Source organism: Anolis sagrei, chromosome 2 (assembly GCF_037176765.1).
Source record: "Anolis sagrei isolate rAnoSag1 chromosome 2, rAnoSag1.mat, whole genome shotgun sequence".
Lineage (NCBI taxonomy): Eukaryota > Metazoa > Chordata > Lepidosauria > Squamata > Dactyloidae > Anolis > Anolis sagrei.
The window spans coordinates 135572876-135592591 of NC_090022.1; the positions used below are offsets into that span (position 1 = coordinate 135572876).

The following is a 19716-nucleotide window of genomic DNA, read 5'->3' on the forward strand; positions in this document are numbered from 1 at the left end:
CTTAAACCCCTTTTATTTTTATTAAATAGCTAGAGTGTTCCTGTACTTATACTTATGGTGGCAGCGGAAGTTAACTAGAGAGACATCTCCTCAAATGTTATATAGGTGCCAGTGAATTCTTTATTAAAGGAGGGACAGTTGGTGGGATTGTTTGACCCCCCTGCCCAGACAGCCATAGTGAAGTCTTTATAATTGGTGGCAGCGGTGGGATCTGTTTGCCCCCTGTCCAGTTATATTGTTGGTGCCATATCTAAAGCATGTCGTTATAGTCACAACCATCATAACCATCATAACCGCTTCCCTTGTACTGTATGATGAAACCCATATTTTCAAAATTCCATAAAACATTTTCTTCCCTTATTTAACACTGGGCAACTCAAAGACTGTTCAAAATCTGAATCTGTTTTTATATTTAAAATACACAGACCAACTCCTTTCATGATTCCATGTTTAAAGAAAAGGTTCTGTCTCTTTGATTCTTGTTCCTTGTGCTGTGTATTTGTTCTATTCTCCATAGAGAGTGAGATCAGTGCTGTTATGTCTATAGTCAGAGCTACAGGTGATATGGTTTAATTGAGGAGGAAATATTTCTTGAATACATGAGGGAGTTCAATAATAATTATCATACACAAACATAATGAAGACTTAAGTGCTGGCTATGCTACAACATCAAGTAAGTTTTATTATCATCCCTGGGATCAGATCCTGAGATAAGGATGGTGTAGAAGGGATCTGAGAGATCCTTTGCACACTATTTTATGCTCAATAGTTGTTTGGCACATTTAGTCTGACTCCTCAGCAAAACTATATTTGGCATCGGAAACCTTACTAGTAGCATTGCTATCTAGGACCCATTCCGTACAGCTGAATAAAATCCCATATTATCTGCTTTGAACTGGAATTTGCGGCAGTATGGACTCAGATAACCTAGTTCAAAGCAGATATTGTGGGATTTTCCTGCCTTGATATTGTGGCTTATATGGCTGCGTGAAAGGGCCCTAAGAGTGTGCAATCCCACCACTGCAGAACAGTGGAAATGTCCCTGATACTATAAATTTAACAAACAGCTGGTACTTCCATTTGATATGAGTGGAAGAATCAGTTGAGGAAATACCCCTTCTAAAACACCCAGTTCTTGAATCTGTTAGTCTAGAAACATCAGATGAAGCATATCACTTAATGAGAATAACAATAATGAGTTTAAGAGAGTAGATTAAGTACAATCGAGAAATACAAAAGTATTAGTTGTGTTTACATGACTGAGCTTCACATAATCACATTGATACACTAGTTGAGCTGATAACTATCTGGGCAGTGCGAAATGTGTATTAGTCGTAATCTACATTTATATTAAGACTGGAGAGCTCTTAGTTGTTCCCACATCAGATTGGGTACAATTGTTGGCTCTTGATTGACACAACCTGTATTCAAATCCCTGCTTTAATACTGTACACACTATTTTGGATATCAAATCCCAATGAGTTAAGAGACTTAACTCCTTAGTAGATATACTTATTGCACTACATTGCAATAAGAGGAAGGATATATTGTGCCTCAAGGAAAGATAGCAATGCAAATAAATAACAAAGTCAAAAATTATAAAAGTTACAATGTCTTACAGTCCACTACATTACTGTTGAGCAAATAAAAGTTAGCATGTTTCTAAATCTGCTAGTCAGATGGCTGCTTCACACCTAATTCATGTCTTGGAATACAATCATGTTATTATGCCAAGCAAAGATTCATTTTATTCTTCAAAGACAAACATAATGAAATGAGTGAATAGATCCTTATCAAAAAGCCACTAACTGAGATATGTATATAAAGAATTAGCAATAACAACAGGTACAAGAAAAGTCAGTCTAAACTGGCCTTGAGATGGTTTTATTATTGTTAAGCAACTCTTGAAGAATGTTTGAGGAAACAAAACTTTCTTGGCCTTCTGTATAGATACAATTGACCTTTGAGAAGTTAATGTATTACAGCCACAGCACTTCACAGTCTGCACAGTTTATTACAGGTTAACAGTTTAAACATGTGAGTGGAATTCATGCCTTCAACAATTAAAATTTAACTTTCTACTGTAGCATATAAAAGAGTTGAGGAACTAGGGACCTCATCACATGGATGAGGTCCAGTGTCAAGATTCGCCAGCCTCTGTGGCCTGGGCCGCCAACTGATGCTTCCCCATGGGGCTCCTTCCACACAGTTGACTAAAATCTCACATTTTCTGCTTTGAACTGGAATATATGGCAGTGTGGACTCAGATAATCCAGTTCAAAGAAGATATGTGAGATTTTCTGCCTTGATATTCTGTGTTATGTATCTGTGTGGAAGGGCCCTGGGGAAGCATCGTCACTCTGCCAAAACCCCGTTGTTCCTTATGGAACATGAAATGGCTTATGTGTTGGTGGTGGCAGTGTCCCACCACACTGCTACCTCAGTCCACCCATGGAGCCACACTAGAAGTCACCCTATGTTGTTTGATAGGTGGCATGTGGCTCCATGGTCAAACTGGGCAGAAGCGTCCTAGGATGCTTCAATTGCCCCATGTGATAAGGCTGTAGCCCTGATCCAAAGATTTCACCAGGAGCATGGTGGTAGATGTTAGCTGGATCACTGTCTATCAATGTGCCCTCTGATGCTACAAAAATGAAATGGGATGCAACTTACTTCAGCATTAGGACACATAGCTAAAGTGAGGAATGCCAAATTTGCAGTCCAGCTATTCCCCGAGGAGCACATTTTTCCCATTCCTTACTCTAGAACAATTTCACGTCAGGTATTCTCCCTGAATGAGACCCAAAGTGGTATTTGGAGAACAATTTCCATTATCTCTGACTAGTGGCCTTACTGAGTTGGTAAGAGATGGGGGGATAGCAGGGTAATACGCTGAAATATCTGGAGGACCAAATAGCCTGCTTCCCATTCCTCACATTTTCTTGAGCACCTTCAAAAATCTCCGAATATACTCTCTTATTTCTTCAACCTTCCCTGTACTGTAATATTAATGAACACTCATACTAGAATATGACATCATAGATAGACACAAAAATACCAACATTTCAGCTTCATAAATTTATTTTCTTTCACATGACTCTGATTTTTAGACAACCAACAGTCCCTTTAGATGATTATTGGATGTGATTCTTGTGGTGGAAGCAATCCATGTATAAATGATTTCTTAAGGTCCCCAGGTGGCAACATTTATTTAGTTGGTAAGCCAAGCAGACAACTCACATCATGAACTAAAAGCAGCTTGCATAATAATTTAAAGGATGGCCCATAGAAAACCCAATAATAATTAAATGTTAAAAGATATTTCAATATACTGTTACATTATAACATGAAGACATTAAAACCATGTGATATTATTTGAAAATATGGCAATGAAAGTACAAGACATCCCATTAAAATTACCCTATTGCCAGTTAGAGAGCCAAATCACTAATCCTATATAAAGATCTATGCTTGATAACCAAAGGAGAACTATGGATGAGGACATCCTTATCTCCCGTGGAAAAGAATTCCATAGACTGTAAGTAATCACTTAAAATGTTCTCTCTTGAATCTACACCAACCTGTGGGGATGGTGTGGATGGATTTCAATATCTGGGCAGACACATATAGGGAGACATTTTGGGCCAAAGGCATGTAGGGCTTTACAGATTAGTATTAGCATTTTGAATTTTGCTTTGAAACAAACTAGTAGGCAATGGAGCTGTTACAACAAAGGAGTTATATGTCCTCCATAACATTTGCCACTTGAATTGAAAGTATGACTCTATATCCACTAGAGGTGTGTGTGGGTGGTATGGGAGCCCCTCCCCTGGAATGAAAATAAGTTTGAAATGAAAGAAAGTAGGAGAAAGTATTGCTTCCTTGCTTGCTATTTGGGCCACATGATGCTCCTTGCGTGGCCCATGGAGATTTCCCTCTGAGCCCTCGACTTTGCCTACTGCCTGCCTCTCCTCACCCACCACAGCTCATCTCCTCTGCAGACTGAGGGGAAAGCAGCACAGAAATAGTAGTATAGTAGTATCTTAAGCCCTGTCTTTAAAACCACTTCTCTTCTGCGGACCAAGGGGAAAGCATCACAGGAGGAGTGGTATCTTAAGTAACTTTGATGCTTTTAATCAATGTCGTAATGAAGGATATAAGGGCAACCATGCCATTGCCACCAGTTAAAGAAGAAGTGAAATAGTGGGGCTGGGCATTGGGCTGTGTGTATGATGTGAGGAGCATCTTTGACATTTGGCAGGAAGGAATGGTGCCCTGCCCTCCCTCCCTCCCTCCCTCCTGCTGCTGCTGCTGCTCCTGGAGAAGTTAGAGGGCAAGTAAGGCAAGGTAAAGAGGGAATGTTTTTAGGGAGATTTTATTTATAGAAAGAAAAAATCCCTAAAAATTTGGGGGATGATCCAATGTTATAAACCTTGGTGGGCTAAAAGATGTAGATGTGCCCTCCACGTGTGGTGATTTTCATAACTCTGGCCCTAAAACTTAGGAGAAGGAGCGCCTGGAGAAGCCTGCCCATAGTGGCCAATGGGTTGAAAATTTTCATTTTTTTCAGATATGGAACAAAAATGCCCAATCGGAAAGGCACCCATTTTTGAGAGGCACTCAAAAATGAAAATGGGGGGGGGGGGAGGCTTTCAAATGAAGCAAACACAAACAGATAGTGATTCTATATGAATGCACAAGACTAAAATCTACTTTCTATAATGTGGTAGTAATTAGAAAGCCTCTAAAAAAAAGTTCAATGGCATCTTTTTCATCATTCGCAAGATAATAAGCCATAATTTAGATTGAGATCTCATACATTTTTCAATTCACAAATGCAGACATTAATGATCAACATGATCCCCTTCACTAACTCTCTTATGTGAAGTAGTACCCCAACCAGAGGTCACTAGGAAATTATGATTGCAGCACTTTTCCTAAATCAGGGTGCATTGAGACAAGTGGCTGTTATAGGATTTCTGGAGAATCTCTTCAACTGCCCATCTCAGTGAATCCTACAAATGTCAAAGCAGTTGTAGTTTTCATTTTCCAGCATTCTAATCGGTAGTAGTTCAGGAACATTTATGTTAGTCTACTACTTGATTTAACAAGTAGGTTTTTGGGGGGTGGAAATACCCAGGGCAATGGAGCTCCATCATTATGGAGCCATCTTAGAATGAAGTATCTCAGCTCTAGATTTACATAAATTTGTCTTATGGACAATTTGTTATTACAACAGGTTTAGGTGGTAAGTTAGACCTATGAACAAATTCAGGTGTGTTGTTGTTTGTAGTTTAAGCACTAGCAGAATCAAGCACCATTGGCAGAAGACAGAAGAATGTTCTGTACTTTAGACATTACGTATATCCAGGTCATATCCAGTCATCTATCCCCATGAAAGGATTAAGTGTAGAATATAACTAATGCTGAATCTCTACAGTGGAGGACAACTGTCATGTTTACTGCAGTTTACACCCTATGCAGGAAGCACAGATAACAAACAACAATTTGGAAGACAGCCAGTAATGTTATATGCAGTGAAAAACAAGTCAGGGCCAGTGACATCACAAAACATCCTGAGGAAAGCAGAAAAGAGGAATTTTTGCTGCCAACAAAGAGTAAATCATTGTTAGCAAGCATTCCTTAAGAACACAGATCTCTCTATCCTTCTTTGTAATCCAACCTCAAATGGAACAGCATACAAGTGCAATCAAATGTTACGATGTTATGGGTCCTTGGGACACAATGACAGTCACTGAATCTTAGCATGTTTTTCAAATCAGAAATGCAGATATCTTTGTTCTTATTCATAGAACTCAATTCAAAGAACACATTCACACCCTGGAATGTTTACCAGGTTTTCACTATCCTCTTCTCATTCATGAACAAATTAAGCAAGACAAGCAAATTATGTATCGTTGTCTAGCTCTACTGATTTTTCATAATTTCCAGAATTAATCTAAGGAAAGCATAGCATGGACTGATAGGACCTCATCACATTGAGTTCCAACTTATGGGTGAAAGCAGGGAGATTCACCATGCACCATGGCTAATTTGGAAGACAGGAGGGCAACCCATTGCTTCACACCCCAGTTCACCTGCATCATCCACTTACTTATCCCATGGGGAGAGGGAGCATCACTGCATGGCTTCCTTCCACACTAGCCCCATTCTTATCTATGGGAACACAGGAAGCCTCCCATGTTCTCTTTTCAGTGTTCTATGATGCTTGCCTCACGCTGGAATGACTGAGCCCCACATGAAATTGCTTTGCATCATTTGATGGCATCCAGCAAGTTCTGTCCTCCAAGAATGCTGCAAGCATCTCAGGACACTGAAAATCACCTACGTAATGAGGTCGTAATACTACTTATCTCAGATATCCATACATTTGTGGGATGAGGTTTAAAAGGCTTTTCACCAGGTTGGACTCAGGTATATATATGGAAAAAGAGGTGAACTGGAGAGTTTATGCAATTCCAATTAAATAAACAAAAAACACCCAATAAATCTTTGAGTAGAAGAGGGAAGAAGCCCAGGGATGGTTCAGCCCATTACACAAAGTAAGCATTTGCAGTATAGTTGATTTTGCCATGGGGTGCTCTTGGGGCACTCTTGGGGGAAAATAGACCTTGACATATGCGAGTTGTAGTTACTGGGATGTATAGTTCACCTACAATCAAAGAGCATTCTGAACTCCACCAATGAAGGAATTGAACCAAATATGGCACACAGAACTCCCACGACAAACAGAAAATATATATCAGTGATTGGTTGGGGTGTGGGACGGGGGACAACATACTGTTTGCTTAGCGTTGAAAATTACCTAGGGCCACCTCTGAAGAAGCCATATATGATATTGGCCTCAACAGTGGCCCATCCAGGAGAACCTGGCACATCATGCACCTCAAATATGCTTCTGGAAGGCATATAATAGCGAATCAGTTCAAAGAATACCTAGACTCAAGGGATGGATTGTAATCCTTTTACTGTAAAAACTTTTATTTCAGAAATTAGAGCTTGAGGGTACTTTTATACTTAATTTTTAAAAACGTTTTGTCCATGACACAAAGCTCGCATAAACTGAACTATCAGAAATCAAATCCCTATTGTAACTAAGCACCCATGCAGATAATTTGGGATTTCAGAAATCCAAATAAAAAGTTCTCAGCCTGTATATCTGTGATGAGAAATAACATACCTATTTGGAGAAGAGAAACAAGTTGGGTCTGGTAGCATAGGGATTTAAGTAGTGATCTTAATACTCTAGAACTGTTGAATTCTGAGAGGGCCTTGCATTTTCAACGGGTCTGTTTGGCATGTTCCTCCACATGCCTTTACCTTGGCTTTCAGGGAATGCTTGAGTCCACAAAGCCACAGGTTCAGGATATGCTTTGGGTGTGATTTCAGGCAAAATCCAGAACTGCTATGAGAACTGGGTCCTTGTTGGCCACCTTGTGATAATGATGATGATAGTAATAATACCAATAATAATATCACAGTCCATTCATTTGGCTTCAATATGCATTGGATGGATTTAATTGATGTTGTCCTTAACCCCACAGCTAATATATATTCTTTGACTAGATTTGACATCAAATCAAAACCTAGTCATTTATTATAACTTATTCCTCCTGATGCTTGTTTTTGTTTATTTGTTCAGTCATTTCCGATTCTTCGTGACCTTGTGGACCAGCCCACGCCAGAGCTCCCTGTTGGCTGTTGCCACCTCCAATTCCTTCAAAGTCAAGCCAGTCATTTCAAGGATACCAGTCATCCATCTTGCCCTTGGTCAGCCCCTCTTCCTTTTTCCTTCCACTTTCCCAGCATCATTGTCTTCTCCAAGCTTTCCTGTCTTCTCATGATGTGGCAACCTGATGTTTGATTTAAGCTTTATTTACAATTGCCCCATTTCAAAAACAGTGTCATGCCAGTCAATTGAGACACTATAAATCACCAGCAGCTATGATGGCAATGCTGGGGATTTTTTCATAGCAATTAAAATTCTTTACAGTGTTGCAATCCTTGTAGAGTTGCATTCTCTAGGTTGCTCAAAGGTTCTGATTTCATTTTGGATTATTGCTTTGGCAACCATGCAACCCTTCTGGACCCACATAAATAAAACAAAAGACAGTCTAAATACTACAGTCAAAATACATTTATCCATGAGCTGTCTGGAAAGAAGAGAAAACAGGAATATGAGACAGCTGTCTAGTATCCTTTCACATAAAGGAAAAAAATATGGAACAGCATTAAGATAAAGCAAGTTTAAAATTAACTCATGGGATTTTGCTCTTATCCACATGACACTGATCTGTGCAAAAACTTACCATGTGATAAATGAATGAACAGTAAGATTGCTAAGAAGAACAGTAGAAATTATTCAAAAAACAGCAGAAAGATAAACCTGGGTTTCATAACAAATGAAAGTAGAAAACTGAGACATAAGTGTTGCCTAGGTGCAAAAGGAAGTGGAACAGTTCGCTGCTTCTTACTTAAATCTTTACATACATGTAAATGACAAAATGTTTTAATACATGATTCCTTGTAAAGCCTGGAAGAATGATCAGATCTTTACAATGAAGATATTACAAATCACCAGAGCAAGTTGAAGGAGATTATGGTACTGACTTCTCAAAAATTCACCATGAGACAAAATATGGTATTGTAATATTTACCATGTATTCACATCTGTCACAAAGGACAGGAACAAGACCTCACACCACAATATATCTGTTAGTCTTAAAGGTAACTATTTTTTTCACAGCCTACTAAAATGTTTATAAAAATGCAAATGTGAGTACTTATTTTCCTATTTATCTATATACAGTTAAGAAATTGCCCAGCAAATCACCAATGAGTATGCTAAAGTTTAAACTAGATATCCCAGTGAGAAGTGAAGAAGAGAGTAAGAAAAATGTTGCATGATGGAGAATAATTTCACCTAGCAATTGGCTGTCCATAATTATTCACAACTCCACAAATGTTCACATCACAATTTTTGTGATACGTAGTTACGGAGTACACAGGCTTTTTTGGTATCACATAAGTCAATACTATATATTAAAATTCCTGGCATTAGGGGAGAAAATATATTGAGATCTTCCCAAACCATAGTAAGAGTGAGGAAGTGGCCCTACATTGCAGATGCTGGAGAGCACAAAAGATTACATAATATTTTCCATTTAACCTCTCTTATATACCCCAAACTTGCATTTTTGTCCTCAAGAGCAATAAAGTGTTCTGTTGTTCTATAAGCAACATAAATTAAAATCCAACTGTCTATTCAGTCATTTTCTTTAGATGAAACGGATGACTGATAACATCTCATATCTTGCCTCCATCAGCAAAACATCTTGTCTCAACTCTGGACAACTATAGATTTTACTTCTGTTCCTTGAGTGTGAAACATTGAATATAATTCAATATAAACTAGGAGCTTTCAGTAACCAAACTTTAGGTGATTGGGTACATGTTCAAAAAACTGGTTTCCACAACTCAGAAAACAAACTCTTCCAAGATTTGAGGTGTGCGTAGCCAGGATATAGACAGATTCATAGTCATTTCCCTTGTCTTTCAGCAGAGTGGTTTACCAAAAGGCAGATAATTCCATCTAAATCTCTTTGGGAAGCAACAGAGATCATACAATCTTTTCAGAGAGAACAAGAACATTGCCATTGAAAGTACCCTTTCATTTGCAAGGAAAACATATTTAACAACACCAGTGAAGTAATTGCAAAGTCAAACAGTTCTGAAAGAACAGTTGTTGAATTAATGGAAATAAGAAAAGTGTTTTGTGACAAGAGAATTGAGTGTTACCTGATGCCGAACGCCTGTAGGGATTCATAACCCTGTTCTCTGCTCTAACGGGCACAGGTCCGTTTTTACTAGCATTTTGTCGTAAGGTGCAATCCCTCCCCCTTTCAAGTTGTAAAACAAACATCACATGTCTGGAAGCACTCAGGAATTATTCTTCAAAGTAACAAGTAGACCTTACTTGTGCCTAGATTGAAATTCCTGATGAATGGTGGTCTTTAGACACTCAGACTGTTCCATACAAAGCAAGTTTTGTTTTTGTTTTTGTTTGTTTTTTTAAAAAAAGTAGCAGCAAGATTTCATGGAAGCACAAATGACATGTGCAGGACTACCAGGGTCTGTAGCAAAGCACAAAGTAAGGAGCACTCCTTATTCGGTGCTCGGCTGCAGGCCCTGGCAGGTTGTCTGGGCTTGCCCTCTTGCCAGGGCCTTTCTGGGCCTGCACATTTGTGGAACAAGACTGCCAGCTAACACAATGGAGGGCAATCCCCAGCAACTAAGTTTCCATGAGCACAATCCCTCTCCTATATAACAATGATGCCGAAAGGAAGGCTTGGAGCCAATACCCGCTCCCATCTGCTTTCGTTTCGAGTTTATTTTCTTACCTGCAGAGGCCTTCCTGGTTTGCACCTCCAAAGGAATGGAAGAAATGGAGGGAATGGGAGAAATTAATTTTGTACACATGACTAGTAAGGACCTTTGGATATGGTTAAATTATGAGTGTTTCCAGACAGGGGTAAAACCCATGCCGATGTAGGTTCAGCATGGGTTTTTGTCTCCACAAACCACACCACAAGCTTTCCCAGAGAGTGCCTAGATGCCATCCTGGTATGTACCAGGATGGCACCTAGTTACCCAGACGCCCCCCAAAACTACCCTTAAATTTTTTTAAAAAACTTATCAGGCTGCCATTACAGTGGTCCTTGAGTCCTCCTGGTGTGTAAAAAGGATGTTACAGGAGAGGGAAGGCAAGGGGGGAAATCGCTCCTCCTCCCCCCCACCCTCGTCTCCTTACATGTCATATTTATGTGCCAGGAGGATTCAAGGTCCACAGGAATGATGGCTCAGTACATTTTTTAAAAAATTAAGGGTAGTTTTGGGGGTGTGGAGGGAGGGGGTGGGTGCCATCTTCACCTTTGGTCTTCAGGAGCCTAAAAAGTGTGGGATGACAATGGGGACTCACCCCGGGGTAGTCCCAGGACTACCCTGGGATGAGTTCCCACAGGTCCAAGACCCCATTAGGCTTTTCAGGAAGGCCCAGATCTAATGGGGTATCTAATTAATTTAGAACAAAGCAAGTAAACTGTGCTTTGTTCTGAATTAATTCGCTTTTACCTGAGGCTTTGTTTGGGCGCCTCATATAAAAATGTGACAGGTCCCACATTTCTGGGTGTATCTGGAAGGGCTCTCTGACTCCAAACATTCCTCAGCTTGCCCATATAAGACAGAGCTGCCTTGAGTTACAGGACAGTGAGATTTGTATGGCCGCATAATTCCTATCTCTGGTTCAAGACGCATAAAGATTTCATTGTATGCTTTCCTAACTAGGTAAGACACATAAGGTAACTCAAAAGGAAAAATATGTATAGTATATTTAGAACAAGAATTTTGCTATCAAGTCTGCAAAATGTTTATGTGTGTATATTTTTTCTAACGTATTAGACTTTAGTGCTTTGTATTTTAATGGCAAATTCTGTGTAACTATGGCTAATACTGAAATAAAAATGCTCATTGTGACATTACTAGGGCCTGTTTCTTGTAACAGCACCCAAGTGACATCCCCAGGGTCTGGTCCCTGTGACATCAGGAGGACATCATAAGGGGTCATCCCTACATTTTACTTTTGGACCTGAAATCCTCTGGGAAAATTATGTATAAATGGTATGCTTTGCCTAGAGAGAGCACTGTTTTGTATTCTTGCAGTAGCTGATGAAATAGATATAACCAATCACAGATGCTACCAAAAGCAAACTGACACCAAAGCAATCAGTCTTGATTCCTTAGTAAAAATGAATTCTGTATAACTAAAGTATGTAAATTTACTTGCAGTAGCAAATTGGCCTCTTAAACTCACCAAAATTAAAATGCCTTAGAAATGGCATTTCCTTCTGATTTTAAAAGATCAGAAAGCAGGAAGATAGATAAGACGCAGCAAACTACGTCATTCAGGCACAATTGTTTCAGTACCGTCACTTCACACATCCATTGTTAGTCATCAAGAATTAAATCATCAAATGCTAAGAAACTAAGTGATGTACATTTTTCCTACCACTTACCTCAGTTAACTTGTGATTTCTCCACCCTCCATGAAGTAGTGTCACTTACCCATTCCGGACTGTTTCAAAATGTCTGAATCTTTTTTGCTTCCTTCTGTGTAATGGTTCCTAACCGAGAATTTTTTGAGAACCTAATTTTTACAGGGGTTGCATGTAGGCAAGATGTTCCATCAGTTGGGTTTACAGTGAGGTTTATAAAGAGCTATGCAAACAATCTATGCTGCTTTCACAAGAAGGACAGAGGAACAAGGAAAGAAGAAAGTTATATGGGAAATACAAATCTTGCTTATATAATCCTTGCACTCAAGGACAAATATAGTTTCTTAGTGTAGCAGAGAATGAAGATCCTTGTACTGCATTCTTCTCCGTATTGTCTTAAGAAACATTCCAGGCAATTATTTCTTTCTTTATGTCTTTATTTATTTATTTACTTCTTACTGTATTTGTATACCGCCTTTCTCAGCCCTCAGGCAACTCAAGGCGGTTTATTCTTCACAGAAATACCAATGTTTCTGTTTTTTTTTTTCTGAAATATCCCACTTGCTTTGCCAAAAGGTATAGGTTCTGCACTGGAAAAAGTGGCCCAAATTCTATTGGTCAATTCTAATTAGAGTTGAGCCTATGTGACAAATTTCTGAATGTTGAATAAATCCCCCTAATTCACTGTGTCTATTCTAGTTGGAACCAGATATAGACCAATGTATTCTGTGCAAAATGTGTCATGCTGCAGTAAAAATACCAGAACACTTCACAACCCAATAATACTGGGAGAACATGTACTGCAAATTACACTCAAAAAACCCTTTTCTCTGCAGGAAAATGAATGAAAAGCAATATCCCTTCCTCTTAATTTATTCCTTCAAAGAGAAAATAGTTGAACAATCATAGCATAATCCTGAGACAACACATGTAATGCCAGAATTCTTTCTTATCAAGTTGTTCTTATAAAAAAAAAGTTGAGATGAAGAAGCAAAATTGAAAAATGGAAAAACAAAATTTAAAAATATCATTAAAACTGATTGTGACTTTTAAAGATTCTCTTCCTCTTATTCAAGTGCTTGTTTAGTCATAGCAATTAATTTGATCAGTATTAATTGGATGATTGAGTTTAGTATTTTGATCAATTAATGTATCAGTGAAATTTGCAGATACATAAAAAATAAAAATTCTGAATCCAACAGTAAAATTTCTTTTCATTTAGCTTTCTAAAAAGATGTGTATGTGTTTAATGGACATTATCTCTGAAAATACATGTCTGTCATATATAGAAGAAGCAGAAATATGTTGTAAGATGAATAATATTTTAAGATATGCTAATGATACCATACTATTAACAGAAAATAGCAAAATCATTACTGTATGGAGATGATTGTCTTATCAGTTCTAGTAAGGGAGTCACTTCCATCAGACCTGGGTCAATGGGCCAATTAGCAGCACCTTCATTAAGGGAGAACAGAGAGATAGACTCTGCTTCATCACCATCGTCTCTGGCCTCCATTGTCTTTATAGTACTTGCTTTGTCTAATGTGATGAGATCTTGAACTCACTTCCTACTGATTCTTTCTCAACACTTGTTGGGCAAAAGTATTCTAAAATTGACTTTTGAACAAGGGTAGGCAGAGTATTCAGAGCAGAGGCTTTGCCTGTGTAGAGACCATCCTGAAAGTTTAACTATGCCTAAAACCCAAACTGTTCAATACTCCTGGTTTTTGTACAATGACAACATTACTTTTACTTTCTGAATTTTATCCTTATAATTTTACAATGTTGCCATTATGATAAAAGCAGGAAAAATATGTTCAAGAAATAAGCCTCATGTTGAATTAATAAAATGGTAAAATAGTGAAGTAGTAAAAAAAAGTAGAGAAAGTGTAGTAAAAAAAGTAGAGAAAGAAATAGTCAACCCCCCCAAATAATAATAAATGTTTAACAAAATAAAATTTAATAATAAATTAAAATAATAAAAATTGTAAAATAGTAAATAGTAAAAATAGTAAAAATTATAAAATTACCTTGATGCTAAAAATCTCTATGGATTTGCTTTGGGAAATACAATGAATTTTGTAAATGTCAGAGTTAGAGTAAGACCCAGAGTTAAGATATATTCCAGGCAAAGATTTATAGAGCAATGTCCAGTCATTGAGGGGTAATTTCATTAACTGGGCAGCCTTTTGTGTCAATCAGCTTCTTCAGCGAGAGGTCAGCTGTAAGTACTCCCAAACTCCAGACTCTATCTTCTTTCATTGTTTCTTGCGCCTTGCACCTTCTCCTTCTTACTCCCTCTCACTTTTGCTTTTATTTCAACTCCTTCTCAGCACAGGGTAATTCTCACAACAAACAAATAGACTTGGGCAATCCAGGTAAACTGAGATCCATTTTGATTTCAGTGGGGGTCCTGATCCGTTTTTCGGACATCTCCCAACAAACATAAATCCATTTTCGGTCTGGGAAGCCAAAAGCTTTATTTTCTGTTTGTGATCTTATAGGGGGGACTTACCAGGCACCCTTCCCATCATTTTAGGCATCGTTTGTCCTTATATATTTCACTAAGACCAGGATTAAAAGTATCAGAACTAAGGTACCACACTTTCTGTGATCCTTTCCCTTCTTGGAGAGTGGAGCAGAATTCTTATCTGGAGAAGCAATGCTCTCATACACATTCCCTGGTTCACATGAATTTCAAATATAGAAAACTCATACAAAATTTACTAGTTTTGGCAGAGTTCAACCGCTTAAGAACAAGGTTCTCAGAGTTCAATGCACTGACTAGGTGTCTAGCCAGAAGGCACTATTATGTGAGAAAGCCATTCCTAGGAGTGTAAGGTAATTATCAGGTTCATGTGCTTCTATAACCTGTTCTTTAGGTGTGCAAAAAGATAACATTTCAAGGTCATTAAAGGTCTAAAACAGCATTGTGCACTGGGAAGGGGAAAGAGTCATTTCAGATTTATGGTCTTAAAGTTTAATTAGTGTTTGATTATCAATTGAATCATAGGGGAGTGTAAAAGTAAGGTTATCCATTTTATTGTGTTTCTATTACTTTCTGGCACAATGTTTTATAGAAACAGTTTGCACGGATATCCATTTGATATGTATCAAGTATATTTTTTTTAGTATTTATATTTAATAGAGTTATAAAATTTGAATACTTATCACCACATCTATCACTACAGCCCATCAACATGTAAGCAGCTTACAAAACTGAGAATAAAATACAATATTAAGATACAGCACAGATTTTCAAATATTTACTCAAAGCAGAATATATGAACAACTCTGACTTGGAGAAAAGAGCATAGTTTCTGTAAGTATGAAGGTTCATTTTAATGGTGATAGCAATGACAGAGTATGAAGTAAAAATGTTGGCTATATTTTATGCAATTTAAAAACAAATCAATTTGTACCCTCTTGTAATCAAGGATTCTGAGAGGTTTTGTACCTAATCACTCTCATTGATGTGCTCACAAGCAATTATGTGGAGAAAAGTTTGTATCTCAGCCAAATAACTGCTTTAAAAACCCGCATTGGTTTCATTAAGGTACATTGTCAAATACTTTGTTTAAAAAAGGCAACCCATATATGCAAAATCAGAACTACTTCTATGACCTTTGCATTATCATAACTAGATTATCCAATGGCTTCCTTGTCTCCATCAACTAACAAGAGAACTGAATAATGGCTAAACTGATTTTCTGGGGCCCTTTCACAATATAGAGTTGGAGTACTACTGTATTTTTCTACACCCCATTGAATCCTGGGGTTTGTGATTTAGTCAGAGGCACCAGAAGAGTTTCCTGAGGTTTTCAGACCACCACCCTCACCCCTAAACTATAAATTGCAGGACCCCATAGGACTGAACAATGACAGTTAAAGTGGAATCATGTGCTATAATTCTGTAGTGTGAAAAGGACCCAGCTTACTTTAGAAGGAGAAGGTATTCCAATAACTGAGACTTTAGATATATGAACTAGAGCTATGCTGAAGGCTTTGGAATTAGCAGAGAAACAAATGCAATTTCCTTACTTGCCTTCCCATACTAATGAATGTGGAGAGCACTAGCAGGAAGCAAATTAGGGTGGAGCTACACTGACATGTTATCCCTGGGCTGATTCAGTGTGGTGTATGCCAGATCACCACCCATATACACCCATTACATAACCACTCTCTCACATGCATACCAACTACTGCTATGGAAGGCTCAGTGCCACCCAGGGGCTCTTTGATGTAGGATGTGCCCTTACTTGGTTAGTTAGTAAAGGTAAAAGTTTTCTGCTGACGCTAAGTCCAGTCATGTCCAACTTTGGGGGTTGGTGCTCATCTCCATTTCTAAGCCGAAGAGCTGGCATTGTCTGTAAATGCCTCCAAGGTCATGTGGCCGGCATGACTTCATGGACCGCCGTTACCTTCCAGCTGGAGTGGTACCTATTGATCTACTCACATTTGCATGTTTTCAAACTGCTAGGTTGACAGAAGCTGGGGCTGACAGCAGAAGCTAATGCCGCTCCTCAGATTCGAACCTGGGACCTTTTGATCAACAATTTTAGTAGCTCAGCAGTTTCACCCACTGCACCACTGGTTACTTTTGGCTATATGTTTCATGGCAAAAAGAAATATGTTAGCCATTATTTAAAATGTGTTTGAGTAACTCAGAAAAGAGACCCATCTATAGACAGGGCAAACTTTTCAATTTTCAGCTCCCCTTTTAAATAATTGTGGAAGAAAATAAGGACAAGATTTTTTTTTTTTAAAAAAAGTTACTTTTCCTTCCCTCCTGCCTTATCCTATCCTCTTCAGCATCCACTGCTGAATGAATAGAATAGGAAAAAGAGAGTAAATTCATTCAGAATCCTGAAATTTGGCTTGCCTTCAACATGTCTTATCAAAAGAACAATTTTGCAAACCTCTCTACCCTGTCCGTATTTCACAGTGAGACAGATGTCAAGCCAGTTTATTTAATAAGCTCTTGTCCTTAGGAAAGTCACTTTTAAAAGTAGCCAAATTGTAACTTGAGGACTATGGAAAGCCAGGTATGGCTGTAATATATTGCAGATGGCGATCTGGTTTTACTTTAATCTCCATCATGTAACATTCTTGTAAAAAAATGTAAGTAGGGTCTTAAGTCAGGGGGAAACGAGCTATTTCCTTCCTTGCTCTTGATAGCCATCTCTTTGCCCTTTCCAAGAAAAGACACAGGACTGCTGCCATTAATTGTCCTCACTCAGCTCTTTGGTTCATTTCATTAAGGGTCAGAGAAAATAGGTGGTGGTGTAAAAACCTGTAAGTATATCATCTGCTCAGTGATGTAATATCCAATGTCCTTTAAAATATGAGCACATTAAATATACACCAGCATAGTTAATTAAAAAAATCTTTATTATATATGACCACAACCACACTTACAAAGTTTAAAACCAATAAACTACAAGTTGACCTCGCCTGTTGGGGGGCGGGGGGGGGGCAGGGAGGCTTGGCTTCCAACCCTGCAGCCGAAGGTATTGTTTCTTAAATTTATTTTCCTTGTACAGACCATATTAATTTAATGTTCATCAAATTAGGTAATATATGTAACTTCTAATTACATAAGATAACATGGTCTACATTCTTACACGCTATTACTAATGAAATATATGGTAGGATTTTTATGATGGAATCCACTGCTAAACAATCAGTCTCACAGCAGGCATCGTACACTCAACCTTTGTGCAGCAGTCAGTAAGTTCACACACACCAAGTCAAAAATATTTTATTTATGCTTATAAATGCACTATAATGCTTTTGTGCCCCCTGCAAAAACATAAAATCTTGTAACATGATTTTATATTGGCATAATGCCTCAACGGGATTTCTGCCATTAGGCTTGATCCAACATCTTGCAAGGGGAATTCTGATTATGTAATAGGACATCCTCTTCCCCAGTAAACTATTCTGGAGAATAGAAGTAGACCTGTTGAATACTAAAGGGTTGCAGGGCAGGGAGCCTGTTCTAGTACCAGTTTCCATTCCTTCTGACAGGTACGATAGGATATAAGCCACTGATTTAGTCTTGTGTGTCATTCTGTGCATCCATATGTACAGCCCCCTATTTCACAAGATCTTGATAAGCTTGAACACATAACTTGCTGTGCAATGAATGGAAGAACATAGCCTTGAAGTGCTCAGGTACACAGAACTGGTATCTGTAAAATGTTAGCCCTTAAAGTTTGTCTAATAACTTATCATGAAGCCTCATGGGACAGTAGCACTGCTTCTTTATCCCAGAGCAAGGTCCCTTACTACAGTGAAGGAAAGTGGGGTGTGGAGTGTGCACCATTCCGCTTTTCAAAATGAGCCCCAGAGCTCCAAATGATTCGGCATTTTCAGGGTTTGGATTTCCCGTAACAGAATGGGCAGCGTGGTCATGTGTTCTTTGGCTGCAACAAAACACGTGGTGGCTGAAAACGGCTGTTTTCATGGACTGTGGAGTGGCAGCCACTCACGCACATGAGTTTCCCTGTAAGCATTGCTGCCTGAGCCAATCAGAAGAAGAAAGCTGTTCTATAAATATAGGGGTGAATGCCTCCATTTTCCTGTGGCATCCTGGCTGTTAAGAGAGAGAGAGAGAGATTGTGTGCTAGTTGGCTGTTTGTTGTATCTCTCGGTTCTGTCATTGCTTTGCTTCGATTCTTTTCCTTTGGCAATGTAATTCATTTTTCTTAGTTTAATATCTTTCAGTCCTTTTTTTAAAAAAAATTCACTAGTGAAGTGAGGGAGAGCATGCCTTGATGGGGCTGTGAAAGGGTATTTTGGGGGTGTTTGTTTAAATATTGAGTGGTTTATTGAAGAGAGGGGATAGCCTGATTAACTTGAGCCCCTTTAAGTTGTGTGTTGTTCACCTCTTGTATTTTTCTTGTGACTTCTGTGTGTGTACGTTCTTTCATCGTCTTCTTCTTCTTCTAATAATAATAATAATAATAATAATAATATTAATAATAATAATAATAGTAAGGAGAAGGAGAAAGTGTGGCTGTGGTGCTGCTGGGTCAAGTGGCCAGGCTTTCAGGGGAGCAAAAGCCAAATAGAGAGGGAGAGGTACTACTGAATGTCAGTCAGATCCTCCCACGGGATACCTTTTTGGTTTTTCTCAAGAATTTCCTAAAAATCAGTTGATGACCCAAATATTCTGAAACTTGTCCTTGCAGTGATAAATGTGTCATCCAACTGTGGCCATTTTGGTCCCGATAGCCCCCAAAATGAGGGAAGTTCCCCCATTGCCACCAATGGGTTGGATTTTCCCAGAGCGAAAGTGGATCTTCAGACTGCTGGATCAAAAAATGGCATTTTGCCCTCCCAAATTTGGAAAGCTCCTGAAAAAAATGGAAAGGGGGGGGGGTGAAAATGGACACTGAAAATGGAATGGGGTCTACCTGATATGCACACCCCTAGTGGACAAAGCAGGGAAGACTCTAGATACATTAGATAGAATCCTGTAAGTCCACATTAGTATAGCCTCATTGATTCAATTGCTGAATGGCAATTTGCATAACAAATACATGCAAATCCAAAACAAATGTAACAAATCCAATTGATTCAATAGGTTTACTGTAGTTGGGAACAAGAATAGAATAAAAGCTACAGTATCCAAAGC

General features: G+C 38.6%; 1 protein-coding gene across 2 annotated transcripts in view; it reads right to left on the reverse strand.

The window, feature by feature from the left end:
• Positions 1-19716, reverse strand: part of KCNJ16 (potassium inwardly rectifying channel subfamily J member 16) — a 64785-nt gene that overhangs the window by 28354 nt on the left and 16715 nt on the right. Inside the window, exon 1 of one of the 2 annotated variants that reach the window (XM_060764220.2) lies at positions 9820-9850. The exons of the other annotated variant lie outside the window; for it this stretch is intronic. The gene's annotated coding sequence lies outside the window, so the exon portion shown is untranslated. Of the gene's footprint in view, positions 1-9819; positions 9851-19716 lie in introns of those variants that run through there. 2 annotated transcript variants of the gene reach the window in all.